Source organism: Crinia signifera, chromosome 1 (genome assembly GCF_055691185.1).
Source record: "Crinia signifera chromosome 1, ASM5569118v1, whole genome shotgun sequence".
In the NCBI taxonomy this organism is placed as follows: Eukaryota; Metazoa; Chordata; class Amphibia; order Anura; family Myobatrachidae; genus Crinia; species Crinia signifera.
Genome location: NC_139217.1, coordinates 227,590,659 through 227,616,278, shown reverse-complemented (window position 1 = coordinate 227,616,278; position 25,620 = coordinate 227,590,659).

The window sequence follows — 25,620 nt, the reverse complement described above, 5'->3', positions numbered from 1 at the left end:
TAAGTAAGTTATGGAGAGCAAATAAATTCCTTATGCAAATTAGTTTGGAAATTAGACCATCTGATTGGCTGATGCAATTCTCATTAGCGATGGCCAGCGGCCATCGATGGGTTATGGTCGATGTTCCTTAGTTTTGACATCGATCGGGTTGAACCAGATGGTTTCACACAATCAATGTCAAGCTCAAACTACTAGTTTTGTTTTGCTATTTCCTGGGACACGGAGCATAGCTCCACCCACGACACCAGTGAAGCCCCGCCCCCATATTCTGATTGGCCCACAGGCCAGTCAGTCAAATATAATGAATGACCACTGATATATAACAACATTGATGGCAAAGGCCACAATGGCCATCATTAATACTCATTCAAAACAATCCTTTCTGATTGGTTTATGTACTGTCAGTCAACAGTTTTCTATTTTACTACTTTTGATGGGACCATCATGCAAAAGTCTTCAACCAGGAAGCCAATTGGTCAAGAATGTTCTTGTTATCAACCATCTTTGGCTGGTTTTGAAGGTTTTCAATTAGACTATGGTGAGGAAGGACCTAAGTAAGTTATGGAGAGCAAATAAATTCCTTATGCAAATTAGTTTGGAAATTAGACCATCTGATTGGCTGATGCAATTCTCATTAGGGATGGCCATCGGCCATCGATGTTTATAAACCATCGATAGGTTATGGTCGATGTTCCTTAGTTTTGACATCGATCGGGTTGAACCAGATGGTTTCACACAATCAATGTCAAGCTCAAACTACTAGTTTTGTTTTGCTATTTCCTGGGACACTGAGCATAGCTCCACCCACGAGACGAGTGAAGCCCCGCCCCCGTATTCTGATTGGCCCACAGGCCAGTCAGTCAAATATAATGAATGACCACTGATATATAACAACATTGATGGCAAAGGCCACAATGGCCATCATTAATACTCATTCAAAACAATCCTTTCTGATTGGTTTATGTACTGTCAGTCAAAAGTTTTCTATTTTACTACTTTTGATGGGACCATCATGCAAAAGTCTTCAACCAAGAAGCCAATTGGTCAAGAATGTTCTTGTTATCAACCATCTTTGGCTGGTTTTGAAGGTTTTCAATTAGACTAGGGTGAGGAAGGACCTAAGTAAGTTATGGAGAGCAAATAAATTCCTTATGCAAATTAGTTTGGAAATTAGACCATCTGATTGGCTGATGCAATTCTCATTAGGGATGGCCATCGGCCATCGATGGTTATAAACCATCGATGGGTTATGGTCGATGTTCCTTAGTTTTGACATCGATCGGGTTGAACCAGATGGTTTCACACAATCAATGTCAAGCTCAAACTACTAGTTTTGTTTTGCTATTTCCTGGGACACGGAGCATAGCTCCACCCACGACACCAGTGAAGCCCCGCCCCCGTATTCTGATTGGCCCACAGGCCAGTCAGTCAAATATAATGAATGACCACTGATATATAACAACATTGATCGCAAAGGCCACAATGGCCATCATTAATACTCATTCAAAACAATCCTTTCCGATTGGTTTATGTACTGTCAGTCAACAGTTTTCTATTTTACTACTTTTGATGGGACCATCATGCAAAAGTCTTCAACCAAGAAGCCAATTGGTCAAGAATGCTCTTGTTATCAACCATCTTTGGCTGGTTTTGAAGGTTTTCAATTAGACTAGGGTGAGGAAGGACCTAAGTAAGTTATGGAGAGCAAATAAATTCCTTATGCAAATTAGTTTGGAAATTAGACCATCTGATTGGCTGATGCAATTCTCATTAGGGATGGCCATCGGCCATCGATGGTTATAAACCATCGATGGGTTATGGTCGATGTTCCTTAGTTTTGACATCGATCGGGTTGAACCAGATGGTTTCACACAATCAATGTCAAGCTCAAACTACTAGTTTTGTTTTGCTATTTCCTGGGACAAGGAGCATAGCTCCACCCACGACACCAGTGAAGCCCCGCCCCCGTATTCTGATTGGCCCACAGGCCAGTCAATCAAATATAATGAATGACCACTGATATGTAACAACATTGATGGCAAAGGCCACAATGGCCATCATTAATACTCATTCAAAACAATCCTTTCCGATTGGTTTATGTACTGTCAGTCAACAGTTTTCTATTTTACTACTTTTGATGGGACCATCATGCAATTGTCTTTAACCAGGGAGCCAATTGGTCAAGAATGTTCTTGTTATCAACCATCTTTGGCTGGTTTTGAAGCTTTTCAATTAGACTAGGGTGAGGAAGGACCTAAGTAAGTTATGGAGAGCAAATAAATTCCTTATGCAAATTAGTTTGGAAATTAGACCATCTGATTGGCTGATGCAATTCTCATTAGCGATGGCCATCGGCCATCGATGGGTTATGGTCGATGTTCCTTAGTTTTGACATCGATCGGGTTGAACCAGATGGTTTCACACAATCAATGTCAAGCTCAAACTACTAGTTTTGTTTTGCTATTTCCTGGGACACGGAGCATAGCTCCACCCACGACACCAGTGAAGCCCCGCCCCCATATTCTGATTGGCCCACAGGCCAGTCAGTCAAATATAATGAATGACCACTGATATATAACAACATTGATGGCAAAGGCCACAATGGCCATCATTAATACTCATTCAAAACAATCCTTTCTGATTGGTTTATGTACTGTCAGTCAACAGTTTTCTATTTTACTACTTTTGATGGGACCATCATGCAAAAGTCTTCAACCAAGAAGCCAATTGGTCAAGAATGTTCTTGTTATCAACCATCTTTGGCTGGTTTTGAAGGTTTTCAATTAGACTAGGGTGAGGAAGGACCTAAGTAAGTTATGGAGAGCAAATAAATTCCTTATGCAAATTAGTTTGGAAATTAGACCATCTGATTGGCTGATGCAATTCTCATTAGGGATGGCCATCGGCCATCGATGGTTTATAAACCATCGATGGGTTATGGTCGATGTTCCTTAGTTTTGACATCGATCGGGTTGAACCAGATGGTTTCACACAATCAATGTCAAGCTCAAACTACTAGTTCTGTTTTGCTATTTCCTGGGACACGGAGCATAGCTCCACCCACGACACCAGTGAAGCCCCGCCCCCGTATTCTGATTGGCCCACAGGCCAGTCAGTCAAATATAATGAATGACCACTGATATATAACAACATTGATCGCAAAGGCCACAATGGCCATCATTAATACTCATTCAAAACAATCCTTTCCGATTGGTTTATGTACTGTCAGTCAACAGTTTTCTATTTTACTACTTTTGATGGGACCATCATGCAAAAGTCTTCAACCAGGAAGCCAATTGGTCAAGAATGTTCTTGTTATCAACCATCTTTGGCTGGTTTTGAAGGTTTTCAATTAGACTATGGTGAGGAAGGACCTAAGTAAGTTATGGAGAGCAAATAAATTCCTTATGCAAATTAGTTTGGAAATTAGACCATCTGATTGGCTGATGCAATTCTCATTAGGGATGGCCATCGGCCATCGATGTTTATAAACCATCGATAGGTTATGGTCGATGTTCCTTAGTTTTGACATCGATCGGGTTGAACCAGATGGTTTCACACAATCAATGTCAAGCTCAAACTACTAGTTTTGTTTTGCTATTTCCTGGGACACTGAGCATAGCTCCACCCACGAGACGAGTGAAGCCCCGCCCCCGTATTCTGATTGGCCCACAGGCCAGTCAGTCAAATATAATGAATGACCACTGATATATAACAACATTGATGGCAAAGGCCACAATGGCCATCATTAATACTCATTCAAAACAATCCTTTCTGATTGGTTTATGTACTGTCAGTCAAAAGTTTTCTATTTTACTACTTTTGATGGGACCATCATGCAAAAGTCTTCAACCAAGAAGCCAATTGCTCAAGAATGTTCTTGTTATCAACCATCTTTGGCTGGTTTTAAAGGTTTTCAATTAGACTAGGGTGAGGAAGGACCTAAGTAAGTTATGGAGAGCAAATAAATTCCTTATGCAAATTAGTTTGGAAATTAGACCATCTGATTGGCTGATGCAATTCTCATTAGGGATGGCCATCGGCCATCGATGGTTATAAACCATCGATGGGTTATGGTCGATGTTCCTTAGTTTTGACATCGATCGGGTTGAACCAGATGGTTTCACACAATCAATGTCAAGCTCAAACTACTAGTTTTGTTTTGCTATTTCCTGGGACACAGAGCATAGCTCCACCCACGACACCAGTGAAACCCCGCCCCCGTATTCTGATTGGCCCACAGGCCAGTCAATCAAATATAATGAATGACCACTGATATGTAACAACATTGATGGCAAAGGCCACAATGGCCATCATTAATACTCATTCAAAACAATCCTTTCCGATTGGTTTATGTACTGTCAGTCAACAGTTTTCTATTTTACTACTTTTGATGGGACCATCATGCAATTGTCTTTAACCAGGAAGCCAATTGGTCAAGAATGTTCTTGTTATCAACCATCTTTGGCTGGTTTTGAAGGTTTTCAATTAGACTAGGGTGAGGAAGGACCTAAGTAAGTTATGGAGAGCAAATAAATTCCTTATGCAAATTAGTTTGGAAATTAGACCATCTGATTGGCTGATGCAAATCTCATTAGGGATGGCCATCGATGTTTATAAACCATCAATGGGTTATGGTCGATGTTCCTTAGTTTTGACATCGATCGGGTTGAACCAGATGGTTTCACACAATCAATGTCAAGCTCAAACTACTAGTTTTATTTTGCTATTTCCTGGGACACGGAGCATAGCTCCACCCACGACACCAGTGAAGCCCCGCCCCCGTATTCTGATTGGCCCACAGGCCAGTCAGTCAAATATAATGAATGACCACTGATATGTAACAACATTGATGGCAAAGGCCACAATTGCCATCATTAATACTCATTCAAAACAATCCTTTCCGATTGGTTTATGTACTGTCTGTCAACAGTTTTCTATTTTACTACTTTTGATAGGACCACCATGCAAAAGTCTTCAACCAGGAAGCCAATTGGTCAAGAATGTTCTTGTTATCAACCATCTTTGGCTGGCTTTGAAGGTTTTCAATTAGACTAGGGTGAGGAAGGACCTAAGTAAGTTATGGAGAGCAAATAAATTCCTTATGCAAATTAGTTTGGAAATTAGACCATCTGATTGGCTGATGTAATTCTTATTAGGGATGGCCATCGGCCATCGATGTTTATAAACCATCAATGGGTTATGGTCGATGTTCCTTAGTTTTGACATCGATCGGGTTGAACCAGATGGTTTCACAAAATCAATGTCAAGCTCAAACTACTAGTTTTGTTTTGCTATTTCCTGGGACACGGAGCATAGCTCCACCCACGACACCAGTGAAGCCCCGCCCCCGTATTCTGATTGGCCCACAAGCCAGTCAGTCAAATATAATGAATGACCACTGATATATAACAACATTGATGGCAAAGGCCACAATGGCCATCATTAATACTCATTCAACACAATCCATTCCGATTGGTTTATGTACTGTCAGTCAACAGTTTTCTATTTTACTACTTTTGATGGGACCATCATGCAATAGTCTTCAACCAGGAAGCCAATTGGTCAAGAATGTTCTTGTTATCAACCATCTTTGGCTGGTTTTGAAGGTTTTCAATTAGACTAGGGTGAGGAAGGACCTAAGTAAGTTATGGAGAGCAAATAAATTCCTTATGCAAATTAGTTTGGAAATTAGACCATCTGATTGGCTGATGCAATTCTCATTAGGGATGGCCATCGGTCATCGATGTTTATAAACCATCGATAGGTTATGGTCGATGTTCCTTAGTTTTGACATCGATCGGGTTGAACCAGATGGTTTCACAAAATCAATGTCAAGCTCAAACTACTAGTTTTGTTTTGCTATTTCCTGGGACACTGAGCATAGCTCCACCCACGAGACGAGTGAAGCCCCGCCCCCGTATTCTGATTGGCCCACAGGCCAGTCAGTCAAATATAATGAATGACCACTGATATATAACAACATTGATGGCAAAGGCCACAATGGCCATCATTAATACTCATTCAAAACAATCCTTTCTGATTGGTTTATGTACTGTCAGTCAAAAGTTTTCTATTTTACTACTTTTGATGGGACCATCATGCAAAAGTCTTCAACCAAGTAGCCAATTGGTCAAGAATGTTCTTGTTATCAACCATCTTTGGCTGGTTTTGAAGGTTTTCAATTAGACTAGGGTGAGGAAGGACCTAAGTAAGTTATGGAGAGCAAATAAATTCCTTATGCAAATTAGTTTGGAAATTAGACCATCTGATTGGCTGATGCAATTCTCATTAGGGATGGCCATCGGCCATCGATGGTTATAAACCATCGATGGGTTATGGTCGATGTTCCTTAGTTTTGACATCGATCGGGTTGAACCAGATGGTTTCACACAATCAATGTCAAGCTCAAACTACTAGTTTTGTTTTGCTATTTCCTGGGACACGGAGCATAGCTCCACCCACGACACCAGTGAAGCCCCGCCCCCGTATTCTGATTGGCCCACAGGCCAGTCAATCAAATATAATGAATGACCACTGATATGTAACAACATTGATGGCAAAGGCCACAATTGCCATCATTAATACTCATTCAAAACAATCCTTTCCGATTGGTTTATGTACTGTCAGTCAACAGTTTTCTATTTTACTACTTTTGATGGGACCATCATGCAATTGTCTTTAACCAGGAAGCCAATTGGTCAAGAATGTTCTTGTTATCAACCATCTTTGGCTGGTTTTGAAGGTTTTCAATTAGACTAGGGTGAGGAAGGACCTAAGTAAGTTATGGAGAGCAAATAAATTCCTTATGCAAATTAGTTTGGAAATTAGACCATCTGATTGGCTGATGCAATTCTCATTAGGGATGGCCATCGGCCATCGATGGTTATAAACCATCGATGGGTTATGGTCGATGTTCCTTAGTTTTGACATCGATCGGGTTGAACCAGATGGTTTCACACAATCAATGTCAAGCTCAAACTACTAGTTTTGTTTTGCTATTTCCTGGGACACGGAGCATAGCTCCACCCATGACACCAGTGAAGCCCCGCCCCCGTATTCTGATTGGCCCACAGGCCAGTCAATCAAATATAATGAATGACCACTGATATGTAACAACATTGATGGCAAAGGCCACAATTGCCATCATTAATACTCATTCAAAACAATCCTTTCCGATTGGTTTATGTACTGTCAGTCAACAGTTTTCTATTTTACTACTTTTGATGGGACCATCATGCAATTGTCTTTAACCAGGAAGCCAATTGGTCAAGAATGTTCTTGTTATCAACCATCTTTGGCTGGTTTTGAAGGTTTTCAATTAGACTAGGGTGAGGAAGGACCTAAGTAAGTTATGGAGAGCAAATAAATTCCTTATGCAAATTAGTTTGGAAATTAGACCATCTGATTGGCTGATGCAAATCTCATTAGGGATGGCCATCGATGTTTATAAACCATCAATGGGTTATGGTCGATGTTCCTTAGTTTTGACATCGATCGGGTTGAACCAGATGGTTTCACACAATCAATGTCAAGCTCAAACTACTAGTTTTATTTTGCTATTTCTTGGGACACGGAGCATAGCTCCACCAACGACACCAGTGAAGCCCCGCCCCCGTATTCTGATTGGCCCACAGGCCAGTCAGTCAAATATAATGAATGACCACTGATATGTAACAACATTGATGGCAAAGGCCACAATGGCCATCATTAATACTCATTCAAAACAATCCTTTCCGATTGGTTTATGTACTGTCAGTCAACAGTTTTCTATTTTACTACTTTTGATAGGACCACCATGCAAAAGTCTTCAACCAGGAAGCCAATTGGTCAAGAATGTTCTTGTTATCAACCATCTTTGGCTGGCTTTGAAGGTTTTCAATTAGACTAGGGTGAGGAAGGACCTAAGTAAGTTATGGAGAGCAAATAAATTGCTTATGCAAATTAGTTTGGAAATTAGACCATCTGATTGGCTGATGCAAATCTCATTAGCGATGGCCATCGGCCATCGATGTTTATAAACCATCGATGGGTTATGGTCGATGTTCCTTAGTTTTGACATCGATCGGGTTGAACCAGATGGTTTCACACAATCAATGTCAAGCTCAAACTACTAGTTTTGTTTTGCTATTTCCTGGGACACGGAGCATAGCTCCACCCACGACACCAGTGAAGCCCCGCCCCCATATTCTGATTGGCCCACAGGCCAGTCAGTCAAATATAATGAATGACCACTGATATATAACAACATTGATGGCAAAGGCCACAACGGCCATCATTAATACTCATTCAAAACAATCCTTTCTGATTGGTTTATGTACTGTCAGTCAACAGTTTTCTATTTTACTACTTTTGATGGGACCATCATGCAAAAGTCTTCAACCAAGAAGCCAATTGGTCAAGAATGTTCTTGTTATCAACCATCTTTGGCTGGTTTTGAAGGTTTTCAATTAGACTAGGGTGAGGAAGGACCTAAGTAAGTTATGGAGAGCAAATAAATTCCTTATGCAAATTAGTTTGGAAATTAGACCATCTGATTGGCTGATGCAATTCTCATTAGGGATGGCCATCGATGTTTATAAACCATCGATGGGTTATGGTCGATGTTCCTTAGTTTTGACATCGATTGGGTTGAACCAGATGTTTTCACACAATCAATGTCAAGCTCAAACTACTAGTTTTGTTTTGCTATTTCCTGGGACACGGAACATAGCTCCACCCACGACACCAGTGAAGCCCCGCCCCCGTATTCTGATTGGCCCACAGGCCAGTCATGACCACTGATATGTAACAACATTGATGGAAAAGGCCACAATGGCCATCATTAATACTCATTCAAAACAATCCTTTCCGATTGGTTTATGTACTGTCAGTCAACAGTTTTCTATTTTACTACTTTTGATGGGACCATCATGCAAAAGTCTTCAACCAGGAAGCCAATTGGTCAAGAATGTTCTTGTTATCAACCATCTTCGGCTGGTTTTGAAGGTTTTCAATTAGACTATGGTGAGGAAGGACCTAAGTAAGTTATGGAGAGCAAATAAATTCCTTATGCAAATTAGTTTGGAAATTAGACCATCTGATTGGCTGATGCAATTCTCATTAGGGATGGCCATCGGCCATCGATGTTTATAAACCATCGATAGGTTATGGTCGATGTTCCTTAGTTTTGACATCGATCGGGTTGAACCAGATGGTTTCACACAATCAATGTCAAGCTCAAACTACTAGTTTTGTTTTGCTATTTCCTGGGACACGGAGCATAGCTCCACCCACGACACCAGTGAAGCCCCGCCCCGTATTCTGATTGGCCCACAGGCCAGTCAGTCAAATATAATGAATGACCACTGATATATAACAACATTGATGGCAAAGGCCACAATGGCCATCATTAATACTCATTCAACACAATCCATTCCGATTGGTTTATGTACTGTCAGTCAACAGTTTTCTATTTTACTACTTTTGATGGGACCATCATGCAATAGTCTTCAACCAGGATGCCAATTGGTCAAGAATGTTCTTGTTATCAACCATCTTTGGCTGGTTTTGAAGGTTTTCAATTAGACTAGGGTGAGGAAGGACCTAAGTAAGTTATGGAGAGCAAATAAATTCCTTATGCAAATTAGTTTGGAAATTAGACCATCTGATTGGCTGATGCAATTCTCATTAGGGATGGCCATCGGCCATCGATGTTTATAAACCATCGATAGGTTATGGTCGATGTTCCTTAGTTTTGACATTGATCGTGTTGAACCAGATGGTTTCACAAAATCAATGTCAAGCTCAAACTACTAGTTTTGTTTTGCTATTTCCTGGGACACTGAGCATAGCTCCACCCACGAGACCAGTGAAGCCCCGCCCCCGTATTCTGATTGGCCCACAGGCCAGTCAGTCAAATATAATGAATGACCACTGATATATAACAACATTGATGGCAAAGGCCACAATGGCCATCATTAATACTCATTCAAAACAATCCTTTCTGATTGGTTTATATACTGTCAGTCAAAAGTTTTCTATTTTACTACTTTTGATGGGACCATCATGCAAAAGTCTTCAACCAAGAAGCCAATTGGTCAAGAATGTTCTTGTTATCAACCATCTTTGGCTGGTTTTGAAGGTTTTCAATTAGACTAGGGTGAGGAAGGACCTAAGTAAGTTATGGAGAGCAAATAAATTCCTTATGCAAATTAGTTTGGAAATTAGACCATCTGATTGGCTGATGCAAATCTCATTAGGGATGGCCATCGATGTTTATAAACCATCAATGGGTTATGGTCGATGTTCCTTAGTTTTGACATCGATCGGGTTGAACCAGATGGTTTCACACAATCAATGTCAAGCTCAAACTACTAGTTTTATTTTGCTATTTCCTGGGACACGGAGCATAGCTCCACCCACGACACCAGTGAAGCCCCGCCCCCGTATTCTGATTGGCCCACAGGCCAGTCAGTCAAATATAATGAATGACCACTGATATATAACAACATTGATGGCAAAGGCCACAATGGCCATCATTAATACTCATTCAAAACAATCCATTCCGATTGGTTTATGTACTGTCAGTCAACAGTTTTCTATTTTACTACTTTTGATAGGACCATCATGCAAAAGTCTTCAACCAAGAAGCCAATTGGTCAAGAATGTTCTTGTTATCAACCATCTTTGGCTGGTTTTGAAGGTTTTCAATTAGACTAGGGTGAGGAAGGACCTAAGTAAGTTATGGAGAGCAAATAAATTCCTTATGCAAATTAGTTTGGAAATTAGACCATCTGATTGGCTGATGCAATTCTCATTAGGGATGGCCATCTGCCATCGATGGTTATAAACCATCGATGGGTTATGGTCGATGTTCCTTAGTTTTGACATCGATCGGGTTGAACCAGATGGTTTCACACAATCAATGTCAAGCTCAAACTACTAGTTTTGTTTTGCTATTTCCTGGGACACGGAGCATAGCTCCACCCACGACACCAGTGAAGCCCCGCCCCCGTATTCTGATTGGCCCACAGGCCAGTCAGTCAAATATAATGAATGACCACTGATATGTAACAACATTGATGGCAAAGGCCACAATGGCCATCATTAATACTCATTCAAAACAATCCTTTCCGATTGGTTTATGTACTGTCAGTCAACAGTTTTCTATTTTACTACTTTTGATGGGACCATCATGCAAAAGTCTTCAACCAGGAAGCCAATTGGTCAAGAATGTTCTTGTTATCAACCATCTTCGGCTGGTTTTGAAGGTTTTCAATTAGACTATGGTGAGGAAGGACCTAAGTAAGTTATGGAGAGCAAATAAATTCCTTATGCAAATTAGTTTGGAAATTAGACCATCTGATTGGCTGATGCAATTCTCATTAGGGATGGCCATCGGCCATCGATGTTTATAAACCATCGATAGGTTATGGTCGATGTTCCTTAGTTTTGACATCGATCGGGTTGAACCAGATGGTTTCACACAATCAATGTCAAGCTCAAACTACTAGTTTTGTTTTGCTATTTCCTGGGACACGGAGCATAGCTCCACCCACGACACCAGTGAAGCCCCGCCCCGTATTCTGATTGGCCCACAGGCCAGTCAGTCAAATATAATGAATGACCACTGATATATAACAACATTGATGGCAAAGGCCACAATGGCCATCATTAATACTCATTCAACACAATCCATTCCGATTGGTTTATGTACTGTCAGTCAACAGTTTTCTATTTTACTACTTTTGATGGGACCATCATGCAATAGTCTTCAACCAGGATGCCAATTGGTCAAGAATGTTCTTGTTATCAACCATCTTTGGCTGGTTTTGAAGGTTTTCAATTAGACTAGGGTGAGGAAGGACCTAAGTAAGTTATGGAGAGCAAATAAATTCCTTATGCAAATTAGTTTGGAAATTAGACCATCTGATTGGCTGATGCAATTCTCATTAGGGATGGCCATCGGCCATCGATGTTTATAAACCATCGATAGGTTATGGTCGATGTTCCTTAGTTTTGACATTGATCGTGTTGAACCAGATGGTTTCACAAAATCAATGTCAAGCTCAAACTACTAGTTTTGTTTTGCTATTTCCTGGGACACTGAGCATAGCTCCACCCACGAGACCAGTGAAGCCCCGCCCCCGTATTCTGATTGGCCCACAGGCCAGTCAGTCAAATATAATGAATGACCACTGATATATAACAACATTGATGGCAAAGGCCACAATGGCCATCATTAATACTCATTCAAAACAATCCTTTCTGATTGGTTTATATACTGTCAGTCAAAAGTTTTCTATTTTACTACTTTTGATGGGACCATCATGCAAAAGTCTTCAACCAAGAAGCCAATTGGTCAAGAATGTTCTTGTTATCAACCATCTTTGGCTGGTTTTGAAGGTTTTCAATTAGACTAGGGTGAGGAAGGACCTAAGTAAGTTATGGAGAGCAAATAAATTCCTTATGCAAATTAGTTTGGAAATTAGACCATCTGATTGGCTGATGCAAATCTCATTAGGGATGGCCATCGATGTTTATAAACCATCAATGGGTTATGGTCGATGTTCCTTAGTTTTGACATCGATCGGGTTGAACCAGATGGTTTCACACAATCAATGTCAAGCTCAAACTACTAGTTTTATTTTGCTATTTCCTGGGACACGGAGCATAGCTCCACCCACGACACCAGTGAAGCCCCGCCCCCGTATTCTGATTGGCCCACAGGCCAGTCAGTCAAATATAATGAATGACCACTGATATATAACAACATTGATGGCAAAGGCCACAATGGCCATCATTAATACTCATTCAAAACAATCCATTCCGATTGGTTTATGTACTGTCAGTCAACAGTTTTCTATTTTACTACTTTTGATAGGACCATCATGCAAAAGTCTTCAACCAAGAAGCCAATTGGTCAAGAATGTTCTTGTTATCAACCATCTTTGGCTGGTTTTGAAGGTTTTCAATTAGACTAGGGTGAGGAAGGACCTAAGTAAGTTATGGAGAGCAAATAAATTCCTTATGCAAATTAGTTTGGAAATTAGACCATCTGATTGGCTGATGCAATTCTCATTAGGGATGGCCATCTGCCATCGATGGTTATAAACCATCGATGGGTTATGGTCGATGTTCCTTAGTTTTGACATCGATCGGGTTGAACCAGATGGTTTCACACAATCAATGTCAAGCTCAAACTACTAGTTTTGTTTTGCTATTTCCTGGGACACGGAGCATAGCTCCACCCACGACACCAGTGAAGCCCCGCCCCCGTATTCTGATTGGCCCACAGGCCAGTCAGTCAAATATAATGAATGACCACTGATATGTAACAACATTGATGGCAAAGGCCACAATGGCCATCATTAATACTCATTCAAAACAATCCTTTCCGATTGGTTTATGTACTGTCAGTCAACAGTTTTCTATTTTACTACTTTTGATGGGACCACCATGCAAAAGTCTTCAACCAGGAAGCCAATTGGTCAAGAATGTTCTTGTTATCAACCATCTTTGGCTGGCTTTGAAGGTTTTCAATTAGACTAGGGTGAGGAAGGACCTAAGTAAGTTATGGAGAGAAAATAAATTCCTTATGCAAATTAGTTTGGAAATTAGACCATCTGATTGGCTGATGCAATTCTCATTAGGGATGGCCATCGGCCATCGATGTTTATAAACCATCGATGGGTTATGGTCGATATTCCTTAGTTTTGACATCGATCGGGTTGAACCAGATGGTTTCACACAATCAATGTCAAGCTCAAACTACTAGTTTTGTTTTGCTATTTCCTGGGACACTGAGCATAGCTCCACCTACGACACCAGTGAAGCCCCGCCCCCGTATTCTGATTGGCCCACAGGCCAGTCAGTCAAATATAATGAAAGACCACTGATATGTAACAACATTGATGGCAAAGGCCACAATGGCCATCATTAATACTCATTCAAAACAATCCTTTCCGATTGGTTTATGTACTGTCAGTCAACAGTTTTCTATTTTACTACTTTTGATGGGACCATCATGCAATAGCCTTCAACCAGGAAGCCAATTGGTCAAGAATGTTCTTGTTATCAACCATCTTTGGCTGGTTTTGAAGGTTTTCAATTAGACTAGAGTGAGGAAGGACCTAAGTAAGTTATGGAGAGCAAGTAAATTACTTATGCAAATTAGTTTGGAAATTAGACCATCTGATTGGCTGATGTAATTCTTATTAGGGATGGCCATCGGCCATCGATGTTTATAAACCATCAATGGGTTATGGTCGATGTTCCTTAGTTTTGACATTGATCGAGTTGAACCAGATGGTTTCACACAATCAATGTCAAGCTCAAACTACTAGTTTTGTTTTGCTATTTCCTGGAACACGGAGCATAGCTCCACCCACGACACCAGTAAAGCCCCGCCCCCGTATTCTGATTGGCCCACAGGCCAGTCAGTCAAATATAATGAATGACCACTGATATATAACAACATTGATGGCAAAGGCCACAATGGCCATCATTAATACTCATTCAAAACAATCCTTTCCGATTGGTTTATGTACTGTCAGTCAACAGTTTTCTATTTTACTACTTTTGATGGGAACATCAAGCAAAAGTCTTCAACCAGGAAGCCAATTGGTCAAGAATGTAATTGTTATCAACCATCTTTGGCTGGTTTTGAAGGTTTTCAATTAGTCTATGGTGAGGAAGGACCTATGTAAGTTATGGAGAGCAAATAAATTCCTTATGCAAATTAGTTTGGAAATTAGACCATCTGATTGGCTGATGCAATTCTCATTAGGGATGGCCATCGGCCATCGATGTTTATAAACCATCGATAGGTTATAGTCGATGTTCCTTAGTTTTGACATCGATCGGGTTGAACCAGATGGTTTCACAAAATCAATGTCAAGCTCAAACTACTAGTTTTGTTTTGCTATTTCCTGGGACACGGAGCATAGCTCCACCCACGACACCAGTGAAGCCCCGCCCCCGTATTCTGATTGGCCCACAGGCCAGTCAGTCAAATATAATGAATGACCACTGATATATAACAACATTGATGGCAAAGGCCACAATGGCCATCATTAATACTCAACTAAAAAACAATCCATTCCGATTGGTTTATGTACTGTCAGTCAACAGTTTTCTATTTTACTACTTTTGATGGGACCATCATACAAAAGTCTTCAACCAAGAAGCCAATTGGTCAAGAATGTTCTTGTTATCAACCATCTTTGGCTGGTTTTGAAGGTTTTCAATTAGACTAGGGTGAGGAAGGACCTAAGTAAGTTATGGAGAGCAAATAAATTCCTTATGCAAATTACTTTGGAAATTAGACCATCTAATTGGCTGATGCAATTCTCATTAGGGATGGCCATCGGCCATCGATGGTTATAAACCATCGATGGGTTATGGTCGATGTTCCTTAGTTTTGACATCGATCGGGTTGAACCAGATGGTTTCACACAATCAATGTCAAGCTCAAACTACTAGTTTTGTTTTGCTATTTCCTGGGACACGGAGCATAGCTCCACCCACGACACCAGTGAAGCCCCGCCCCCATATTCTGATTGGCCCACAGGCCAGTCAGTCAAATATAATGAATGACCACTGATATGTAACAACATTGATGGCAAAGGCCACAATGGCCATCATTAATACTCATTCAAAACAATCCTTTCCGATTGGTTTATGTACTGTCAGTCAACAGTTTTCTATTTTACTACTTTTGATGGGACCACCATGCAAAAGTCTTCAACCAGGAAGCCAATTGGTCAAGAATGTTCTTGTTATCAACCATCTTTGGCTGGCTTTGAAGGTTTTCAATTAGACTAGGGTGAGGAAGGACCTAAGTAAGTTATGGAGAGAAAATAAATTCCTTATGCAAATTAGTTTGGAAATTAGACCATCTGATTGGCTGATGCAATTCTCATTAGGGATGGCCATCGGCCATCGATGTTTATAAACCATCGATGGGTTATGGTCGATGTTCCTTAGTTTTGACATCGATCGGGTTGAACCAGATGGTTTCACACAATCAATGTCAAGCTCAAACTACTAGTTTTGTTTTGCTATTTCCTGGGACACTGAGCATAGCTCCACCCACGACACCAGTGAAGCCCCGCCCCCGTATTCTGATTGGCCCACAGGCCAGTCAGTCAAATATAATGAAAGACCACTGATATGTAACAACATTGATGGCAAAGGCCACAATGGCCATCATTAATACTCATTCAAAACAATCCTTTCCGATTGGTTTATGTACTGTCAGTCAACAGTTTTCTATTTTACTACTTTTGATGGGACCATCATGCAATAGCCTTCAACCAGGAAGCCAATTGGTCAAGAATGTTCTTGTTATCAACCATCTTTGGCCGGTTTTGAAGGTTTTCAATTAGACTAGTGTGAGGAAGGACCTAAGTAAGTTATGGAGAGCAAGTAAATTCCTTATGCAAATTAGTTTGGAAATTAGACCATCTGATTGGCTGATGTAATTCTTATTAGGGATGGCCATCGGCCATCGATGTTTATAAACCATCAATGGGTTATGGTCGATGTTCCTTAGTTTTGACATTGATAGGGTTGAACCAGATGGTTTCACACAATCAATGTCAAGCTCAAACTACTAGTTTTGTTTTGCTATTTCCTGGAACACGGAGCATAGCTCCACCCACAACACCAGTGAAGCCCCGCCCCGTATTCTGATTGGCCCACAGGCCAGTCAATCAAATATAATGAATGACCACTGATATATAACAACATTGATGGCAAAGGCCACAATGGCCATCATTAATACTCATTCAAAACAATCCTTTCCTATTGGTTTATGTACTGTCAGTCAACAGTTTTCTATTTTACTACTTTTGATGGGACCATCAAGCAAAAGTCTTCAACCAGGAAGCCAATTGGTCAAGAATGTTCTTGTTATCAACCATCTTAGGCTGGTTTTAAAGGTTTTCAATTAGACTAGGGTGAGGAAGTACCTAAGTAAGTTATGGAGAGCAAATAAATTCCCTATGCAAATTAGTTTGGAAATTAGACCATCTGATTGGCTGATGCAATTCTCATTAGGGATGGCCATCGGCCATCGGCCATCGATGTTTATAAACCATCGATGGGTTATGGTCGATGTTCCTTAGTTTTGACATCGATCGGGTTGAACCAGATGGTTTCACACAATCAATGTCAAGCTCAAACTACTAGTTTTGTTTTGCTATTTCCTGGGACACGGAGCATAGCTCCACCCACGACACCAGTGAAGCCCCGCCCCCGTATTCTGATTGGCCCACAGGCCAGTCAGTCAAATATAATGAATGACCACTGATTTATAACAACATTGATGGCAAAGGCCACAATGGCCATCATTAATACTCATTCAAAACAATCCTTTCTGATTGGTTTATATACTGTCAGTCAAAAGTTTTCTATTTTACTACTTTTGATGGGACCATCATGCAAAAGTCTTCAACCAAGAAGCCAATTGGTCAAGAATGTTCTTGTTATCAACCATCTTTGGCTGGTTTTGAAGGTTTTCAATTAGACTAGGGTGAGGAAGGACCTAAGTAAGTTATGGAGAGCAAATAAATTCCTTATGCAAATTAGTTTGGAAATTAGACCATCTGATTGGCTGATGCAATTCTCATTAGGGATGGCCATCGGCCATCGATGTTTATAAACCATCGATAGGTTATGGTCGATGTTCCTTAGTTTTGACATCGATCGTGTTGAACCAGATGGTTTCACAAAATCAATGTCAAGCTCAAACTACTAGTTTTGTTTTGCTATTTCCTGGGACACTGAGCATAGCTCCACCCACGAGACCAGTGAAGCCCCGCCCCCGTATTCTGATTGGCCCACAGGCCAGTCAGTCAAATATAATGAATGACCACTGATATATAACAACATTGATGGCAAAGGCCACAATGGCCATCATTAATACTCATTCAAAACAATCCTTTCTGATTGGTTTATAAACTGTCAGTCAAAAGTTTTCTATTTTACTACTTTTGATGGGACCATCATGCAAAAGTCTTCAACCAAGAAGCCAATTGGTCAAGAATGTTCTTGTTATCAACCATCTTTGGCTGGTTTTGAAGGTTTTCAATTAGACTAGGGTGAGGAAGGACCTAAGTAAGTTATGGAGAGCAAATAAATTCCTTATGCAAATTAGTTTGGAAATTAGACCATCTGATTGGCTGATGCAAATCTCATTAGGGATGGCCATCGATGTTTATAAACCATCAATGGGTTATAATCGATGTTCCTTAGTTTTGACATCGATCGGGTTGAACCAGATGGTTTCACACAATCAATGTCAAGCTCAAACTACTAGTTTTATTTTGCTATTTCCTGGGACACGGAGCATAGCTCCACCCACGACACCAGTGAAGCCCCGCCCCCGTATTCTGATTGGCCCACAGGCCAGTCAGTCTAATATAATGAATGACCACTGATATATAACAACATTGATGGCAAAGGCCACAATGGCCATCATTAATACTCATTCAAAACAATCCATTCCGATTGGTTTATGTACTGTCAGTCAACAGTTTTCTATTTTACTACTTTTGATAGGACCATCATGCAAAAGTCTTCAACCAAGAAGCCAATTGGTCAAGAATGTTCTTGTTATCAACCATCTTTGGCTGGTTTTGAAGGTTTTCAATTAGACTAGGGTGAGGAAGGACCTAAGTAAGTTATGGAGAGCAAATAAATTCCTTATGCAAATTAGTTTGGAAATTAGACCATCTGATTGGCTGATGCAATTCTCATTAGGGATGGCCATCGGCCATCGATGGTTATAAACCATCGATGGGTTATGGTCGATGTTCCTTAGTTTTGACATCGATCGGGTTGAACCAGATGGTTTCACACAATCAATGTCAAGCTCAAACTACTAGTTTTGTTTTGCTATTTCCTGGGACACGGAGCATAGCTCCACCCACGACACCAGTGAAGCCCCGCCCCCGTATTCTGATTGGCCCACAGGCCAGTCAGTCAAATATAATGAATGACCACTGATATGTAACAACATTGATGGCAAAGGCCACAATGGCCATCATTAATACTCATTCAAAACAATCCTTTCCGATTGGTTTATGTACTGTCAGTCAACAGTTTTCTATTTTACTACTTTTGATGGGACCACCATGCAAAAGTCTTCAACCAGGAAGCCAATTGGCCAAGAATGTTCTTGTTATCAACCATCTTTGGCTGGCTTTGAAGGTTTTCAATTAGACTAGGGTGAGGAAGGACCTAAGTAAGTTATGGAGAGAAAATAAATTCCTTATGCAAATTAGTTTGGAAATTAGACCATCTGATTGGCTGATGCAATTCTCATTAGGGATGGCCATCGGCCATCGATGTTTATAAACCATCGATGGGTTATGGTCGATATTCCTTAGTTTTGACATCGATCGGGTTGAACCAGATGGTTTCACACAATCAATGTCAAGCTCAAACTACTAGTTTTGTTTTGCTATTTCCTGGGACACTGAGCATAGCTCCACCTACGACACCAGTGAAGCCCCGCCCCCGTATTCTGATTGGCCCACAGGCCAGTCAGTCAAATATAATGAAAGACCACTGATATGTAACAACATTGATGGCAAAGGCCACAATGGCCATCATTAATACTCATTCAAAACAATCCTTTCCGATTGGTTTATGTACTGTCAGTCAACAGTTTTCTATTTTACTACTTTTGATGGGACCATCATGCAATAGCCTTCAACCAGGAAGCCAATTGGTCAAGAATGTTCTTGTTATCAACCATCTTTGGCTGGTTTTGAAGGTTTTCAATTAGACTAGAGTGAGGAAGGACCTAAGTAAGTTATGGAGAGCAAGTAAATTACTTATGCAAATTAGTTTGGAAATTAGACCATCTGATTGGCTGATGTAATTCTTATTAGGGATGGCCATCGGCCATCGATGTTTATAAACCATCAATGGGTTATGGTCGATGTTCCTTAGTTTTGACATTGATCGAGTTGAACCAGATGGTTTCACACAATCAATGTCAAGCTCAAACTACTAGTTTTGTTTTGCTATTTCCTGGAACACGGAGCATAGCTCCACCCACGACACCAGTAAAGCCCCGCCCCCGTATTCTGATTGGCCCACAGGCCAGTCAGTCAAATATAATGAATGACCACTGATATATAACAACATTGATGGCAAAGGCCACAATGGCCATCATTAATACTCATTCAAAACAATCCTTTCCGATTGGTTTATGTACTGTCAGTCAACAGTTTTCTATTTTACTACTTTTGATGGGAACATCAAGCAAAAGTCTTCAACCAGGAAGCCAATTGGTCAAGAATGTAATTGTTATCAACCATCTTTGGCTGGTTTTTAAGGTTTTCAATTAGACTATGGTGAGGAAGGACCTATGTAAGTTATGGAGAGCAAATAAATTCCTTATGCAAATTAGTTTGGAAATTAGACCATCTGATTGGCTGATGCAATTCTCATTAGGGATGGCCATCGGCCATCGATGTTTATAAACCATCGATAGGTTATAGTCGATGTTCCTTAGTTTTGACATCGATCGGGTTGAACCAGATGGTTTCACAAAATCAATGTCAAGCTCAAACTACTAGTTTTGTTTTGCTATTTCCTGGGACACGGAGCATAGCTCCACCCACGACACCAGTGAAGCCCCGCCCCCGTATTCTGATTGGCCCACAGGCCAGTCAGTCAAATATAATGAATGACCACTGATATATAACAACATTGATGGCAAAGGCCACAATGGCCATCATTAATACTCATTCAAAACAATCCATTCCGATTGGTTTATGTACTGTCAGTCAACAGTTTTCTATTTTACTACTTTTGATGGGACCATCATACAAAAGTCTTCAACCAAGAAGCCAATTGGTCAAGAATGTTCTTGTTATCAACCATCTTTGGCTGGTTTTGAAGGTTTTCAATTAGACTAGGGTGAGGAAGGACCTAAGTAAGTTATGGAGAGCAAATAAATTCCTTATGCAAATTACTTTGGAAATTAGACCATCTGATTGGCTGATGCAATTCTCATTAGGGATGGCCATCGGCCATCGATGGTTATAAACCATCGATGGGTTATGGTCGATGTTCCTTAGTTTTGACATCGATCGGGTTGAACCAGATGGTTTCACACAATCAATGTCAAGCTCAAACTACTAGTTTTGTTTTGCTATTTCCTGGGACACGGAGCATAGCTCCACCCACGACACCAGTGAAGCCCCGCCCCCATATTCTGATTGGCCCACAGGCCAGTCAGTCAAATATAATGAATGACCACTGATATGTAACAACATTGATGGCAAAGGCCACAATGGCCATCATTAATACTCATTCAAAACAATCCTTTCCGATTGGTTTATGTACTGTCAGTCAACAGTTTTCTATTTTACTACTTTTGATGGGACCACCATGCAAAAGTCTTCAACCAGGAAGCCAATTGGTCAAGAATGTTCTTGTTATCAACCATCTTTGGCTGGCTTTGAAGGTTTTCAATTAGACTAGGGTGAGGAAGGACCTAAGTAAGTTATGGAGAGAAAATAAATTCCTTATGCAAATTAGTTTGGAAATTAGACCATCTGATTGGCTGATGCAATTCTCATTAGGGATGGCCATCGGCCATCGATGTTTATAAACCATCGATGGGTTATGGTCGATGTTCCTTAGTTTTGACATCGATCGGGTTGAACCAGATGGTTTCACACAATCAATGTCAAGCTCAAACTACTAGTTTTGTTTTGCTATTTCCTGGGACACTGAGCATAGCTCCACCCACGACACCAGTGAAGCCCCGCCCCCGTATTCTGATTGGCCCACAGGCCAGTCAGTCAAATATAATGAAAGACCACTGATATGTAACAACATTGATGGCAAAGGCCACAATGGCCATCATTAATACTCATTCAAAACAATCCTTTCCGATTGGTTTATGTACTGTCAGTCAACAGTTTTCTATTTTACTACTTTTGATGGGACCACCATGCAAAAGTCTTCAACCAGGAAGCCAATTGGTCAAGAATGTTCTTGTTATCAACCATCTTTGGCTGGCTTTGAAGGTTTTCAATTAGACTAGGGTGAGGAAGGACCTAAGTAAGTTATGGAGAGAAAATAAATTCCTTATGCAAATTAGTTTGGAAATTAGACCATCTGATTGGCTGATGCAATTCTCATTAGGGATGGCCATCGGCCATCGATGTTTATAAACCATCGATGGGTTATGGTCGATGTTCCTTAGTTTTGACATCGATCGGGTTGAACCAGATGGTTTCACACAATCAATGTCAAGCTCAAACTACTAGTTTTGTTTTGCTATTTCCTGGGACACTGAGCATAGCTCCACCCACGACACCAGTGAAGCCCCGCCCCCGTATTCTGATTGGCCCACAGGCCAGTCAGTCAAATATAATGAAAGACCACTGATATGTAACAACATTGATGGCAAAGGCCACAATGGCCATCATTAATACTCATTCAAAACAATCCTTTCCGATTGGTTTATGTACTGTCAGTCAACAGTTTTCTATTTTACTACTTTTGATGGGACCATCACGCAATAGCCTTCAACCAGGAAGCCAATTGGTCAAGAATGTTCTTGTTATCAACCATCTTTGGCCGGTTTTGAAGGTTTTCAATTAGACTAGTGTGAGGAAGGACCTAAGTAAGTTATGGAGAGCAAGTAAATTCCTTATGCAAATTAGTTTGGAAATTAGACCATCTGATTAGCTGATGTAATTCTTATTAGGGATGGCCATCGGCCATCGATGTTTATAAACCATCAATGGGTTATGGTCGATGTTCCTTAGTTTTGACATTGATAGGGTTGAACCAGATGGTTTCACACAATCAATGTCAAGCTCAAACTACTAGTTTTGTTTTGCTATTTCCTGGAACACGGAGCATAGCTCCACCCACAACACCAGTGAAGCCCCGCCCCGTATTCTGATTGGCCCACAGGCCAGTCAATAAAATATAATGAATGACCACTGATATATAACAACATTGATGGCAAAGGCCACAATGGCCATCATTAATACTCATTCAAAACAATCCTTTCCTATTGGTTTATGTACTGTCAGTCAACAGTTTTCTATTTTACTACTTTTGATGGGACCATCAAGCAAAAGTCTTCAACCAGGAAGCCAATTGGTCAAGAATGTTCTTGTTATCAACCATCTTAGGCTGGTTTTAAAGGTTTTCAATTAGACTAGGGTGAGGAAGTACCTAAGTAAGTTATGGAGAGCAAATAAATTCCCTATGCAAATTAGTTTGGAAATTAGACCATCTGATTGGCTGATGCAATTCTCATTAGGGATGGCCATCGGCCATCGGCCATCGATGTTTATAAACCATCGATGGGTTATGGTCGATGTTCCTTAGTTTTGACATCGATCGGGTTGAACCAGATGGTTTCACACAATCAATGTCAAGCTCAAACTACTAGTTTTGTTTTGCTATTTCCTGGGACACGGAGCATAGCTCCACCCACGACACCAGTGAAGCCCCGCCCCCGTATTCTGATTGGCCCACAGGCCAGTCAGTCAAATATAATGAATGACCACTGATTTATAACAACATTGATGGCAAAGGCCACAATGGCCATCATTAATACTCATTCAAAACAATCCTTTCTGATTGGTTTATATACTGTCAGTCAAAAGTTTTCTATTTTACTACTTTTGATGGGACCATCATGCAAAAGTCTTCAACCAAGAAGCCAATTGGTCAAGAATGTTCTTGTTATCAACCATCTTTGGCTGGTTTTGAAGGTTTTCAATTAGACTAGGGTGAGGAAGGACCTAAGTAAGTTATGGAGAGCAAATAAATTCCTTATGCAAATTAGTTTGGAAATTAGACCATCTGATTGGCTGATGCAATTCTCATTAGGGATGGCCATCGGCCATCGATGTTTATAAACCATCGATAGGTTATGGTCGATGTTCCTTAGTTTTGACATCGATCGTGTTGAACCAGATGGTTTCACAAAATCAATGTCAAGCTCAAACTACTAGTTTTGTTTTGCTATTTCCTGGGACACTGAGCATAGCTCCACCCACGAGACCAGTGAAGCCCCGCCCCCGTATTCTGATTGGCCCACAGGCCAGTCAGTCAAATATAATGAATGACCACTGATATATAACAACATTGATGGCAAAGGCCACAATGGCCATCATTAATACTCATTCAAAACAATCCTTTCTGATTGGTTTATATACTGTCAGTCAAAAGTTTTCTATTTTACTACTTTTGATGGGACCATCATGCAAAAGTCTTCAACCAAGAAGCCAATTGGTCAAGAATGTTCTTGTTATCAACCATCTTTGGCTGGTTTTGAAGGTTTTCAATTAGACTAGGGTGAGGAAGGACCTAAGTAAGTTATGGAGAGCAAATAAATTCCTTATGCAAATTAGTTTGGAAATTAGACCATCTGATTGGCTGATGCAATTTTCATTAGGGATGGCCATCGGCCATCGATGTTTATAAACCATCGATAGGTTATGGTCGATGTTCCTTAGTTTTGACATCGATCGTGTTGAACCAGATGGTTTCACAAAATCAATGTCAAGCTCAAACTACTAGTTTTGTTTTGCTATTTCCTGGGACACTGAGCATAGCTCCACCCACGAGACCAGTGAAGCCCCGCCCCCGTATTCTGATTGGCCCACAGGCCAGTCAGTCAAATATAATGAATGACCACTGATATATAACAACATTGATGGCAAAGGCCACAATGGCCATCATTAATACTCATTCAAAACAATCCTTTCTGATTGGTTTATATACTGTCAGTCAAAAGTTTTCTATTTTACTACTTTTGATGGGACCATCATGCAAAAGTCTTCAACCAAGAAGCCAATTGGTCAAGAATGTTCTTGTTATCAACCATCTTTGGCTGGTTTGAAGGTTTTCAATTAGACTAGGGTGAGGAAGGACCTAAGTAAGTTATGGAGAGCAAATAAATTCCTTATGCAAATTAGTTTGGAAATTAGACCATCTGATTGGCTGATGCAAATCTCATTAGGGATGGCCATCGATGTTTATAAACCATCAATGGGTTATGGTCGATGTTCCTTAGTTTTGACATTGATCGGGTTGAACCAGATGGTTTCACACAATCAATGTCAAGCTCAAACTACTAGTTTTATTTTGCTATTTCCTGGGACACGGAGCATAGCCCCGCCCCCGTATTCTGATTGGCCCACAGGCCAGTCAGTCAAATATAATGAATGACCACTGATATATAACAACATTGATGGCAAAGGCCACAATGGCCATCATTAATACTCATTCAAAACAATCCTTTCCGATTGGTTTATGTACTGTCAGTCAACAGTTTTCTATTTTACTACTTTTGATGGGACCACCATGCAAAAGTCTTCAACCAGAAAGCCAATTGGTCAAGAATGTTCTTGTTATCAACCATCTTTGGCTGGCTTTGAAGGTTTTCAATTAGACTAGGGTGAGGAAGGACCTAAGTAAGTTATGGAGAGAAAATAAATTCCTTATGCAAATTAGTTTGGAAATTAGACCATCTGATTGGCTGATGCAATTCTCATTAGGGATGGCCATCGGCCATCGATGTTTATAAACCATCGATGGGTTATGGTCGATATTCCTTAGTTTTGACATCGATCGGGTTGA